This window comes from Schistocerca nitens, chromosome 2, assembly GCF_023898315.1.
Source record: "Schistocerca nitens isolate TAMUIC-IGC-003100 chromosome 2, iqSchNite1.1, whole genome shotgun sequence".
In the NCBI taxonomy this organism is placed as follows: domain Eukaryota; kingdom Metazoa; phylum Arthropoda; class Insecta; order Orthoptera; family Acrididae; genus Schistocerca; species Schistocerca nitens.
In genome coordinates this window covers 1,092,759,158-1,092,771,190 of record NC_064615.1, presented here as the reverse complement: position 1 = coordinate 1,092,771,190, position 12,033 = coordinate 1,092,759,158, and the positions used below count along the sequence as shown (strand labels likewise).

At 45.5% G+C, this 12,033-nt stretch overlaps 1 non-coding gene across 1 annotated transcript; it reads left to right on the top strand.

The window, feature by feature from the left end:
* The first annotated feature begins 11,481 nt into the window (after window positions 1-11,481).
* Trnag-ucc (transfer RNA glycine (anticodon UCC)) lies at window positions 11,482-11,553 on the top strand. Its single transcript has one exon. It is a non-coding gene; the product is annotated as a tRNA-Gly (tRNA).
* The last annotated feature ends 480 nt before the right edge of the window (window positions 11,554-12,033 follow it).

The following is a 12,033-nucleotide window of genomic DNA, read 5'->3' as shown; positions in this document are numbered from 1 at the left end:
AATGTGGGACCAACTTCGTTACTGGACTGAAGACTCTCAAGTACAGCTCAGTACGTCTTTCTGAAGGTGATAAACAAAAATAATGTAATGTGCATAAACAGATGCAAAGACCCAGTACAGTTTGCTTACTCCAATTATGGTCAGTCAGAGAGTACAGCCTTCATTTGACGGATTATTCAGAAATTCTTGTAGGTAGCCTTTCAGCTAAAAATGAAGCAAAGCAAGCTAAAGCTGAAGAAAAAGAAATAATAATAAACCTACAATAAAGTTGATAATTTATAAAATTAAAACGTGTAACTAAGATAATCACAGACAATAAAATTAAAACTATCTTACTAGGTGATATTTTTAGAGGAGACGTTGAAGATTCAGAGTAGAGCTGTAGAATTCGTCTTGTCACAAGAGCAGACGACAAACTCCATTGGGAGAAGAAACAAGATGGGTGATGTATGTAATGGAGAGCTGTACTCTCAAAAGCCCAGACGCCCAACTTCAAGCACAATTCAAAATCATATAACTTTCCTCCCTCTTTGCCATCCTGACAATCATTCTTATTTGGAATAAGTGACGTAAGTTTCGCGATTGATAAATGATACACGATGTTCGCTTGAGCACACACAGATGTGTATGTGGAGTATAAATCTGGATGTAGATACGTATCGATACAAATTCTCGGATATTGTGGAGTGAACACATTTCGAAACGAGTGGGATTAGAACGTTAAGGTAATTGTGGACGTTAATAACTAGCGTTTCGCGGCTACCATTAATAACAGTTTCAGCAATTCATTCCCAAATTTTATTGTACACGGTGTTTCACAATACGTATTGCAGGCATCTAGGGCTTGTAGATAAAATTCTGATAAGGAACCTGTGCCCAGAAATGTACCATTTAGATACAAAAAGTGTAAAGAACGGATCATTTTTAGATTTCCCACTTCACAAACTGATATGAGGGCGTCGTCAGGCTCTGTTGTAATTAATTAATCACATACTATTTTCGTCGTATTACAACAACGGATGCGAAAAACTAGTACGTTTGCGTCTACAAGGGTCGATTGCGGGGCTCTAGGGCCCGCAGCGCTCAGCTTTGAAGAATTTCCGGAGATGGGTCCCTTATCAAAACTACTAACTCCCCTCTTAACCCCTAAAAGCCTATAGTTGGAATTGCGTAACATCCTGTTTATTTACTATAATATTACCATTGCAAAAAACCTGCCCAGTTAAGCGAGCTCCTTAAAGCGCCAGCACCAGGATACGGGAGGGCGAGCCTCAACCGATTCAAATCTGCCTCGCGGATTAATGACGAGGCTTGGTGAACGGCCCAGCATGGATGTGGTTTTTACGCGTTTTGCCACATCCTACTAGACAAATGCCGGGCTAGTACCCACGTCCCGCCACAGATATACAGCACACAAACATTTAGACCACGTTCTTGCACTTGCACTGCGATATGCTGCACACTTGTCCGAGAAAAACGTTTTCCCCTCGTAGGAAGAGTTGTAAAAGCATCGAGAATCCGCCCACAGGCCCCTAGGGATGGGAGAAACCGACCACCGACCGGGTAAAACCGTTACCGATATTTTGCTTCTGAATAACCGGTATTTTTCGGTATTTCTTGGTCTCGACTATAACAGGTTTTTTTCATTTTTTACCAATAATCGAGTCAAGAACCCAACATATCTATTCGCCGTAGCAGCAGCAGCGATAAATTTTTTTCTTTTTAAATGACTCGCTTGTTAAAAACGAGTTATGTTCGTTCGTAAAATTCCCATTGCTTTCAAATACTGGTTTATTATAGAAATCAGGAAAAGCAATCAGTACCATTTTAATAATAACGCTTATAATTTAGAAACCAGCTATAAACGCATGACAAAAGTAACGGTACGGCACTACAAAGTCAATTATGCACCTGTTGCCGTGTGGGGTGGTCCATTAGGAGGCACACGCGTATGTGCAGTGTGCAACATTTGCCCCAACGCGGCCCATACGGTAGTTTCCCGCTGTCGGCCTCAGACATTAGTTGGATTGCAGGTTGGCACTGTCCCTAGTTGCATGCGGTTTACGAAGTGCGGTGGCAATGAAAAACAATGCTCCATTTGCTGTGAAAGATTAGAAACGTGAGGGGGCCCTGCATACTTGCGACATCATATGAAGAGGAAACATCTGCAAAGTGTCTTGGTAGAGAAGGCAAATTTGATTGATATACCTACAATTTTATTGACGTGTTGCTTGAGATAGTAACAGAACACTTAATTTTGTGGTTGCTTTGCAGTGAAAATTGATACGATCCAAAAGTGACAGTGCAGGGAAGCCTTCAACTTGTGACCTCTCGCCCTCGCTGTCGCCGCCACCATCTCTTTCACGTTTGCAGTCGTTGCTGGAAACAGTGAGACCTATTTCTGCCACAGACTCAATGTCATAACAACCGTGATCTTCCGTTCCTTCACATTCATTAGACGTTTTCAGTCTTCATTTGAAATCTACATTTGTTACTGGAAATAACACCAATAAAAAGAGCGAAATTCGGTAATTTCAGAGACTGGTTATTTCGAGCGAGCTGCTTTAACAGTCAGGTTAAACTAGAGACAAAAAGAACTAGTGTAAGCGATAACCGCCATCCCTACAAGCCTGATGACGTTTTTTGGATGTCATTACCGCTCAGTTTGTTAACCATCCAAGGTTTAAATGCCTTTATCTTCAAATCATTCTTCATATGTTTTTGTAATGTCGAGAATGGGACACCAAATTCCTGTGACCGATTACAAATGGGTTTCTTTGGAGAACGTTCCGCAGATCTCGCAACCTCCATACACGTTTCCAGTCGTCCTGAGCGGGCCTTGCCTTTTATGCAACCAGTTGCGAAGACCTTTTTCTCCCACCGTAAAATTTTTGGTGGGGAAACTTCCTCAAGCCTTATAGTAAACTCAAGCTGAATATCTCTCACTGGTTTTCGTGTGTGGAGTCGTTCGTGAGCCCTCGCGCTCGTTATGATCCGTTCCGTGATGATGTAAGTGGACTTGTCAGCCGTAATTAAGTGTATATCAGCACCTGCAACGATAAGAAACAACATCTGTGTAATACATACCTCGTAATGGGACTTTGTGATCACTCTGTAGACACATGTCGATAGGGTACACAGATTATAACATGGGTGGTGAATAAAAGACTGATAATCTTAGGTGTGTCTCTTTAAACCAGGGCCGGCCAAACGCTGCACAGTGTGTAGACGTGCGGAAGTGCTGCACATGTGCGCACGTGTGCGACAGCGAGCGACAGCGACATCTGTTATGAGACATGTGTCCTAAATGAACGGCGGCGGCTCCACTTCCCTGTTTATGTGGTACAAGCAAGAGCGCAACATACCCAGTATCGTTTACTCCTGGTAACCGTAACATTAACAGAGAAGTACTGAGAAATGGCAGGTACTGTGAAAAAGCAAAGGACGGGAGATCTATGTTCTGTTTAAAAATGACTGGGAACTGCAATTCTTTTTTGTAGCCGTTGGTGAAAACTCACAGTGTTTGCTATGCCGCTGAATAATAGGCGGCCAGCGTAAGTTTTCAATTGAAAGACACCACAATATATATCACAAAGACGAGTGTAGTGTACTCAAGAGTGAAGAACGGCAAGCAAAATTAAATGTCCTTAAGAAAATGGATGAGACACATCAACTCGATTATCATTTCTCATGACCAGTGATAAACGTGTTTGGAATTATTCCTTTCATAATTAAAAATTAATGTTTACTAACTGTGCATTAGCGCCGCATTCTGCTCCATGTTACATTATTATTGGTCCACAGCACGTGGTCGTGCGGTAGCGTTCTCGCTTCCCTTGCCCGGGTTCCCGGGTTCGATTCCCCGGCGGGGTCAGGGATTTTCTCTGCCTCGTGATGACTGGGTGTTGTGTGATGTCCTTAGGTTAGTTAGGTTTAAGTAGTTCTAAGTTCTAGGGGACTGATGACCATAGATGTTAAGTCCCATAGTGCTCAGAGCCATTTGAACCATTTGTTACATTATTATCAGGAAAGTTGGTCATTAAACCGATTGTTCCAATGTATACTTACATTTAGGGTTTTTTTTTTAATGTGTGAAGGGCTACGCTCAGCTGAAGTCGATAAAACGTGACATTCATCTAATTGTCGGTTATTATGTAGATTTCAGACGGAGTTGATGAAAGATGTAGCAATAATCGTATTGAAATAACAGGTGATCGTCGAGAGGTCTGCGGTTATCATTATGTTCAGAGGTCAGTGAGACAGAAATTATGTGGGTGTAACTGAGGGCACCGAGAATTAGTTATGGAAAACCTTGCATTAGTTTAATGTTATTTGAAATCATGAATAAGGTTCGTTGGAAGTCGCAAATTTTTTTTTCTTTATTGTGATTTTTATCACCTTACACAAGGCGGGCTGTCAGCAGCTGAGTACGCCGCTCTTCTGCCTTGAGATTTACAATAAGTAATAAATAGAGGGGGCACAGAGAATACAATCAAAACGGCGGGCAAAACAATGTAGACACTAAAAAACAAAAAAACACGGAGCCGTTCACGCCTGACGAGAAAACGTCACTGACACTAGTTGACACGGCGCACAAAACATGGATGATGGCGAGGGTACACGTGAACAGTGGCGGCGTGACGGCGAACAAACACTAAACACAAACGAAGGCACACACACGAGACACTGATGACGTGACCTCCGGCGAGCGAATGTTCACTGTACGTGTGCGAGTCCGGGGACCTGCCAAGAGAGGAGGAGGAGGAAGGGGAGTGGGAGAGCGAGAGGGGAGAGCAGAGATGCCACGGGCAGGGGAGATAGGGGTAGGGAGGAAGGGGGAGGGGAAGCGCGGGGGAAGAGGGGTGGAGGGAGGGGACGGGGGAAAAGGAAAGAGAAGGGAAGGGAAGAGAAGGGAGGGAGGGTGCCTAAAGGAAAGGACACCGGAAATGGGGGGGGCAGGGTCAAAGTTGATAGGAGGGGTAGATGGAGGGGACGAGGACATCATCAGGGAGGGGGAGCTGGTGGAAGCCACCTCGGCAGAGGGTAAGGAGGGTTGAGAGATGGAGACCGGGCGGGACGTGGGAATACAGGCGCGGCAGTGGGCGGGGGTGGGAGAGGATCGGGGAGACGAGCGGGTGAGGAGGATCGAGTTTACGGGAGGTGTACAGGAAGGAGGAGGTGGGGGAAGGGGATGAGATCGTACAGGATCCGCGTGGGGGAGGGGAGACGGATGCGATAGGCGAGGCGGAGAGCATGGCGTTCAAGGATTTGGAGGGATTTATAAAAGGTAGGGGGGGGGGCGGAGATCCAAGCCGGATGGGCATAACAAAGGATAGGGCAGATGAGGGATTTATAGGTGTGGAGGATGGTGGAGGGGTCCAGACCCCACGTACGGCCGGAGAGGAGCTTGAGGAGACTGAGTCGGGAGCGGGCCTTGGCTTGGATTGCCCGGAGGTGGGGAGTCCAGGAGAGGCGACGGTCGAGGGTGACGCCAAGGTACTTAAGGGTGGGAGTGAGGGCGATAGGACGGCCATAGATGGTGAGATAGAAATCAAGGAGGCGGAAGGAAGGGGTGGTTTTGCCTACAATGATCGCCTGGGTTTTGGAGGGATTGACCTTGAGCAACCACTGGTTGCACCTAGCGGTGAACCGGTCAAGATGGGATTGGAGAAGGTGTTGGGAGCGCTGTAGGGTGGGGGCAAGGGCAAGGAATGCGGTGTCATCGGCAATCTGGAGAAGGTGGACTGGGGGTGACGGCGGCGGCAGGTCCACCATGTACAAAAGGTACAGAAGGGGGGAGAGGACGGAGCCTTGGGGCACACCGGCGGAGGGGGAAAAGGTGTAGGAATCTGTGTTATGGATGGTGACGTAGGAAGGACGGCGGGAGAGAAAGGAGCCGATCAGACGGACGTAGTTAATGGGAAGGGCGAAGGTTTGGAGCTTGAAGAGGAGACCGGAATGCCATACGCGGTCATAAGCACGTTCGAGGTCCAGGGAGAGGAAGATTGCGGAGCGACGGGAATTAAGCTGTTCGGAAAGGAGATGAGTGAGGTGAAGGAGAAGGTCGTCGGAAGAGAAGGACGGCCGAAAGCCACACTGGGTAACGGGAAGGAGGCGGTGCTGGCGGAGATGCTGGTGGATGCATCGGGTGAGGATAGATTCCAGGACCTTGCTGAAGACCGAGGTAAGGCTGATGGGACGGTAGGAGGAGACGGCGGACGGCGGTTTGCCGGGTTTAAGGAACATGAGGATACGGGAGGTTTTCCACAGGTCGGGGTAGTAACCGGTGGACGGGACTACATTGTAGAGCCTGGCCAGGGTGGAGAGGAAAGAGACAGGAGCTTCACGAAGGTGACGGTAGGTGACACGATCGTGACCAGGAGCAGTTTTGCGTTTTGTGCGGAGTGTAGCAATGAGATCCTGTGTAGTGATAGGGGCACTGAGTTCCCTGTGTGCAATGTTGTCCAAGTACTGGAAACCAGGAGCGAGGGGAGGGACAGAGGTGTCAGTTCGATCGCGGATATCCGGAAAGAGGGAGTAATCGAACTGGGGATCATCGGGGATGGAAAATACATCGGAGAGGTAGGAGGCAAAGTGATTGGCCTTACTAAGGGTGTCAGGGAAAGGGTGATCATCATGGAGAAGAGGATAGTAGGGGGAGGGTTTAGTTCCGGTAAGGCGACGGAAGGCTGACCAGAACTTGGACGAATTGATAGGTAGGGTAGCAGTTAAACGGGTGCATGTCTGTCGCCAGTCTCGGCGTTTCTTAGCCGCGAGCAAATTACGAATGTGTCGCTGGAGTTGCCGGTGGCGTCGTAGTGTGTCCGGGTCACGCGTGCGGAGGAAGGCACGGTAGAGACGGCGGGATTCACGGAGGAGGAGGACGGCCTGTGGGGGTAAGGTAGGACGGTGGGGGTGGATAGCGACAGTAGGGACATGGGTCTCCACGGCCTCAGACAAGGTCTGCTGGAGAAAGGAGGCGGCATGGGTGACATCATCGGGGTGGTGGTAGGTGAAAGGGTGGCTATCGACCTGGGTGGAGAGGGTATCCCGGTAGGCATTCCAGTTGGCGCGGGAATAGTCATGTACGTACTTAGGGGGAGGGTCATGACGAGGGTCGGGGCGGGGGCGACGACCGTCTGAAACGGTGAGGAGGACAGGGAGATGGTCGCTACCAATAGGCTCCAGGACATCCACCGTTATGCGGCCAAGGAGGTTGGGGGAGGAGAGGATAACATCGGGAGTGGAGTTGGATTCGGGACGGGTATGCTGGGGGATGGGGATGAGGTCGCCTTGAAGGGAGGAGAGGAACCGATGCCACCGCCGTAACTGGGCAGCGGAACGACTATGGATGTTGAGGTCGGCGGCGATCACGTAGGAGGAGAAGGTACGGTCGATGTGGGAGAGGAAGTCGAAGGGAATAGGGGCGTTGGGGCGGACATAGATGGTGGCGCAGGTAACGGTAAGGCCGAGGAAGAAGAGACTAAGGATCAGGTGTTCGGTGGGGTCGGGAAGGAGAGGTTGGAGCCGAACGGGGATCCGGCGGTGGTGCCCAATGGCAACTCCGCCACGCGAAATCGGGAGGGGATTATCGGAGCGGTGGAGGAGGTAGGGCGAAGTGTGGACGGTGTGGTGGGGAAGTCGCTAAGTGCTCTCTATCTTAAATACGAGATCAAAAACATTACTCGTATTTACGTGCCGTCAGTCAAGCTGCCTTAATAAAAACCCACGGTTGTTAACTGTATTACTTGTCTTACTGGGTTAAACTGTTAACATAAAAGTAGACGTCTCAATGAGTAGACTGTGACAGTATTTTAAATGTTTAATACGCGAAATACCTTCCCACGGTTGGCTTGCAAGCTGTGGAAAGAGCACTAGAATGCGCCGGTACAGAGTATCCCAGCAAGTGGATAAGGCGACATCTGTGCGTAGAAACATGCACTACATGAACGCTGACGGCTGCGGCGTGCACGCTGTGACCCGGAAGTTGCACATGTGCAGGAGCACCGGACGCGTGCAGAATTTCTGGCCGGCCCTGCTTTAAACCAATAACCACTGTCATCACAAGGAATAGAGAAAAAAATATTGTAACTAAAGTACTCACTGATTTATTTCCTAACAGTATTACTGTAATGGCATTGTTGTGTATGACTTCATACACATAAATGAATAGCGAACAAGTTAACACAACAAACAGAAGATTTGCTTAACTTGTGTTTCTCCAAGCGAACAAAGACTCATTGCAAATAATGCAGCAAAAAACACAGCCCAGCTCATACAACAGCAACTAGGAAGAGGCTCCCTGTACTGAACGTGAATGATGGCGTTGTGGCGATGAGGCTCCAAGTGCAAGTGGGCTGAACTGTCACCGGCCGTCCTGCACCGCGGTGGCAGTGGGTCACGGAACTGCAGCTGCACGAGGCGTGGCCCAGCGGGCGTGCATTACTGGGTCTGCCACATCCCGACTGCTGTCGGCATCAGATGGAAGATTCCTATTCTGTTGCCAACTGTGAAACGCCAGTAGGGTGGTACTGATACGTGATACCTCGGGAATAAGCTCTGGAAATAGTAAGACACCTCACACAGGTAATAACTACAGAGGAAGTGATCATAACACATCGCATGTCCACTATTACCAAACAAATCGACAACAGTAATAGGGCTTAACATTGTGATACAATGGCAGCTCCTAGAATGAATAATGTAATGAGTGGTCTAATGCAAACTCAGATTTACAACAAAGAGCTTTCCCCTCCCCCCCCCCCCCTCTCTTTCTACCCCCGCATTGATGCTACAAAATTTCTCTTTTTACAATATTACCGTTGTTCTAAGCAAACTCATACAGTATCGGTATATGTCAAAACAATTTCTCTTTACCAATGAAGAAGTGGGGGCTATGTCTCAAAACACTTTGCATTAAAAAGTAAATCAATGAGTTCAGCAAATAGTGATGCATAGCGGCTGTTATATTATAACGAACACAGTCGGAAACCGTCAGAATGATTATAATTACAAAATTGTTTGCCTTAGTATGAAAGCCTGTGTGGTTGAGTGATAGGCTGATGCCTTAAAGTACTCTCTGAAGTTTAATAATGGAGTGATTTCAGTCGATTTTAAAATTATTTATGCTTGATTAAAATATTCCACTTCATAGCGCACATAAATAAATCTCGCAATTACTTAACCTCTTGGTTGGGGAGTACGGTATTTGCAGAGGAGTGTTAAATCACATACACAACGTGAGATTCATAGAAAGGTATGTTTTAAGATATCTTAAAACGAAGAGGACATAAGCAGTACTGGAAGAACATCAATTCACACTGAAACCGCAGCTGGTACACGCCTAGCGTCTGTATGGTAACCATGCATTACGATTTATGACGACAAAAGTGACACATTGTGTGGAAATTGTAAGGAAGAAAGAAACGTTGTCAACATTATTGCAGTAAAATGTTGGTAAAGTTTTCTGAAACAAACCTGCTGTGAAGTAATCATGAGACGAAATTAAAAGAATGTAATCATGAGACGAAATTAAAAGAATGTAATCATGAGACGAAATTAAAAGAATGTAATCATGAGGCGAAATTAGAAGAATGTAATCATGAGACGAAATTAGAAGAATGAGATTTTAAAAGTTGTTTGTTGCGACGCAAATGTGGATGCTGTGGTGTCGTACAGAGATTGTGGTGCCACACCAAACTCGGCAATGCCAGGTCTTGATGCAATCTGCAACGACGAATTGGAGGTGCTCCTGAAAACCACCCCTATCAACACAGCACTTCAGCACCCTCAACACCGATGTCAATATAGAACCAAGCTGGGAAGAGCTCTCCCCAGTTCGTGACCTCATCTGAAGAAGGCAACATCATAGTGTAGGACCAACAAGTTGTTAAAGTTTGTTAATAAATGCATCAAGTGATGATTTCCTAATCAATGTCACCTCTAAATTGTACTACAATCCTATGGCAAAGAAGTGTGTCAAACATAAGTGAACTTTTTATTCAATTATGTAGTAAAGTGACCTAATATTTCATGAGTTTCAGTTTGATGAGCCTTCTCCCAGATCAATCAAAGAACCCACAGTTATGACCAGACACTTGTACTTTCATTTGGTCACAACAGACTTATACATTGTTAATAATTAAAAATTTCAAAGACATTATTGTTTTGGTTTCTTTGGATTTTGTTGTGGTTGTTTTTGCATCTATTGAAATAAGGAATCACTATTTGCATATATTGAGAGCTAATATTACTCTCTTATTACCAGTATTGTTACTGTCTGTCACTGTACCTCTTTGTGACAGCTACTGATGGTTTAGAAATGTCTGCAAGGTTACGTTGCAACATATCGTCTGCAGCTGATGTTTCTCTTAAAGTAATGCGAACGCTTAACAACTATAACGTATAATTCCACGTCCTTTGTCCTATTGTTGCAACAGTATATTGCAGGAAATAGGCAACGGTTGTTCGTGTCGTCTCGTTGTGACATACATCCCTGAAGTATCTTGATACAAAATCTTCATTGACTGATTTTTCGAGTTAGTCCCAACAAGAAGTAATAACTGATATAAAAATTGACGATGTGTATAAAAGGTGATGGTTGAGCACAATAGCAAAGATGTGAACTATGGAACGAGTCGAAACAGATGGACCAGTAATGAAAACTAGACTGTTTGTGCTAAAGTATAACAATCTAATTCTGCGTTAAATTGTCAGGAGGTTTCTAAGATGGAAACGATAAGACAACGGGTGCGAAATGGTCGCTACTGTCTTTTTAAGTCACTCAGCAATTTATCAGTTAGTGTAACCCTTGAAACAGGCACTAATCACATCCTACAACATACCAAGAGAAAACCCGTTGAATTATTCAGCAGCCGCCGGCGAGCAGTCGGAGCTCGTACTCCAGTAGAAGGAATGACAACCAACGTCGATACTGGGAGGAATTTTTTTCATATGTTACTGTCAGCGATTATGAAACAAACGATGAGTCGTGTCCTTCGAAGCCCCGCAATTACGAGATAGGAATACAATATTTGCCGTTCTTCAACTGTCCTTGGCGCTTGATTCCCTGGCAACGGCGAAGTAGTTACGCCTGTCTCCGCCAGATGGGCTGCAATGTGCCGCCACTCCACGTTTCGTTGTCGTTAAAATGTAGTGCATCATCTTATGAACTGCAAACGTATTTACTATAATACGGGACGTTTTAATACAACATCTTGGTAATATCTTGTCTCAATGGTAGTCTGAAGTAATCTGAACGAAACAGGGGCCCATGATAAATACTGGACCTCGAAACAAGTGGGTGGGATTTATTTGCCGAGCAGACCGTGCGCCAAAAGTAGCAGTTAGGACGATTTTTCTATGAATTATCTCTTGGTAATTGATAACAATAGACAAAATATATTTCTCTATATAACTTTGAGGAAAACTGGAAGTAGTAATTGTGTGAAATACAAGTATCTCTTAACTTTCCAGCAAACTGCGATGGTGGTGTAATGGTCAGCATAGTTGCCTTCCAAGCAGTTGATCCGGGTTCGATTCCCGGCCATCGCAGGAATTTTTTACGTGGTATTTAGTATTTTTTTGCTTTGTAACATTTAATAATTTCACGATTCACGACAAATTTTTGTTTCTTGTCTGAATATTAACTTTAATTACTTTTTGCCGAAGAAGTGAGTAATGCATAATCTTTTTCTGCAGATTGTGTTAGTGAACTCAAACAATGTGAGACAGTACATTAAAAATTGAAGCTGCTTCTTTATACATGCACAACCTCAGAGATTCTTTTCCTTGGGGGGGGGGGGAGAAAGGAAATTACTCTCAATTTTTATTGTATATGTTAATAAATAGTTAGCATGAAGGGGTTATCAGTGGCGGAAACTGTTTATAACAATAAGTTTAACTGTGTTGTATTGCCAGCTACATCTTTTATCGGCCTGACACAGGATCTATTTTTCAAGGCAATCTCTCCAGTGGCTTGAGAATATACTGGCCATTTCGCGTGACCGTATTCAGATGGGTCTGTATATTGTA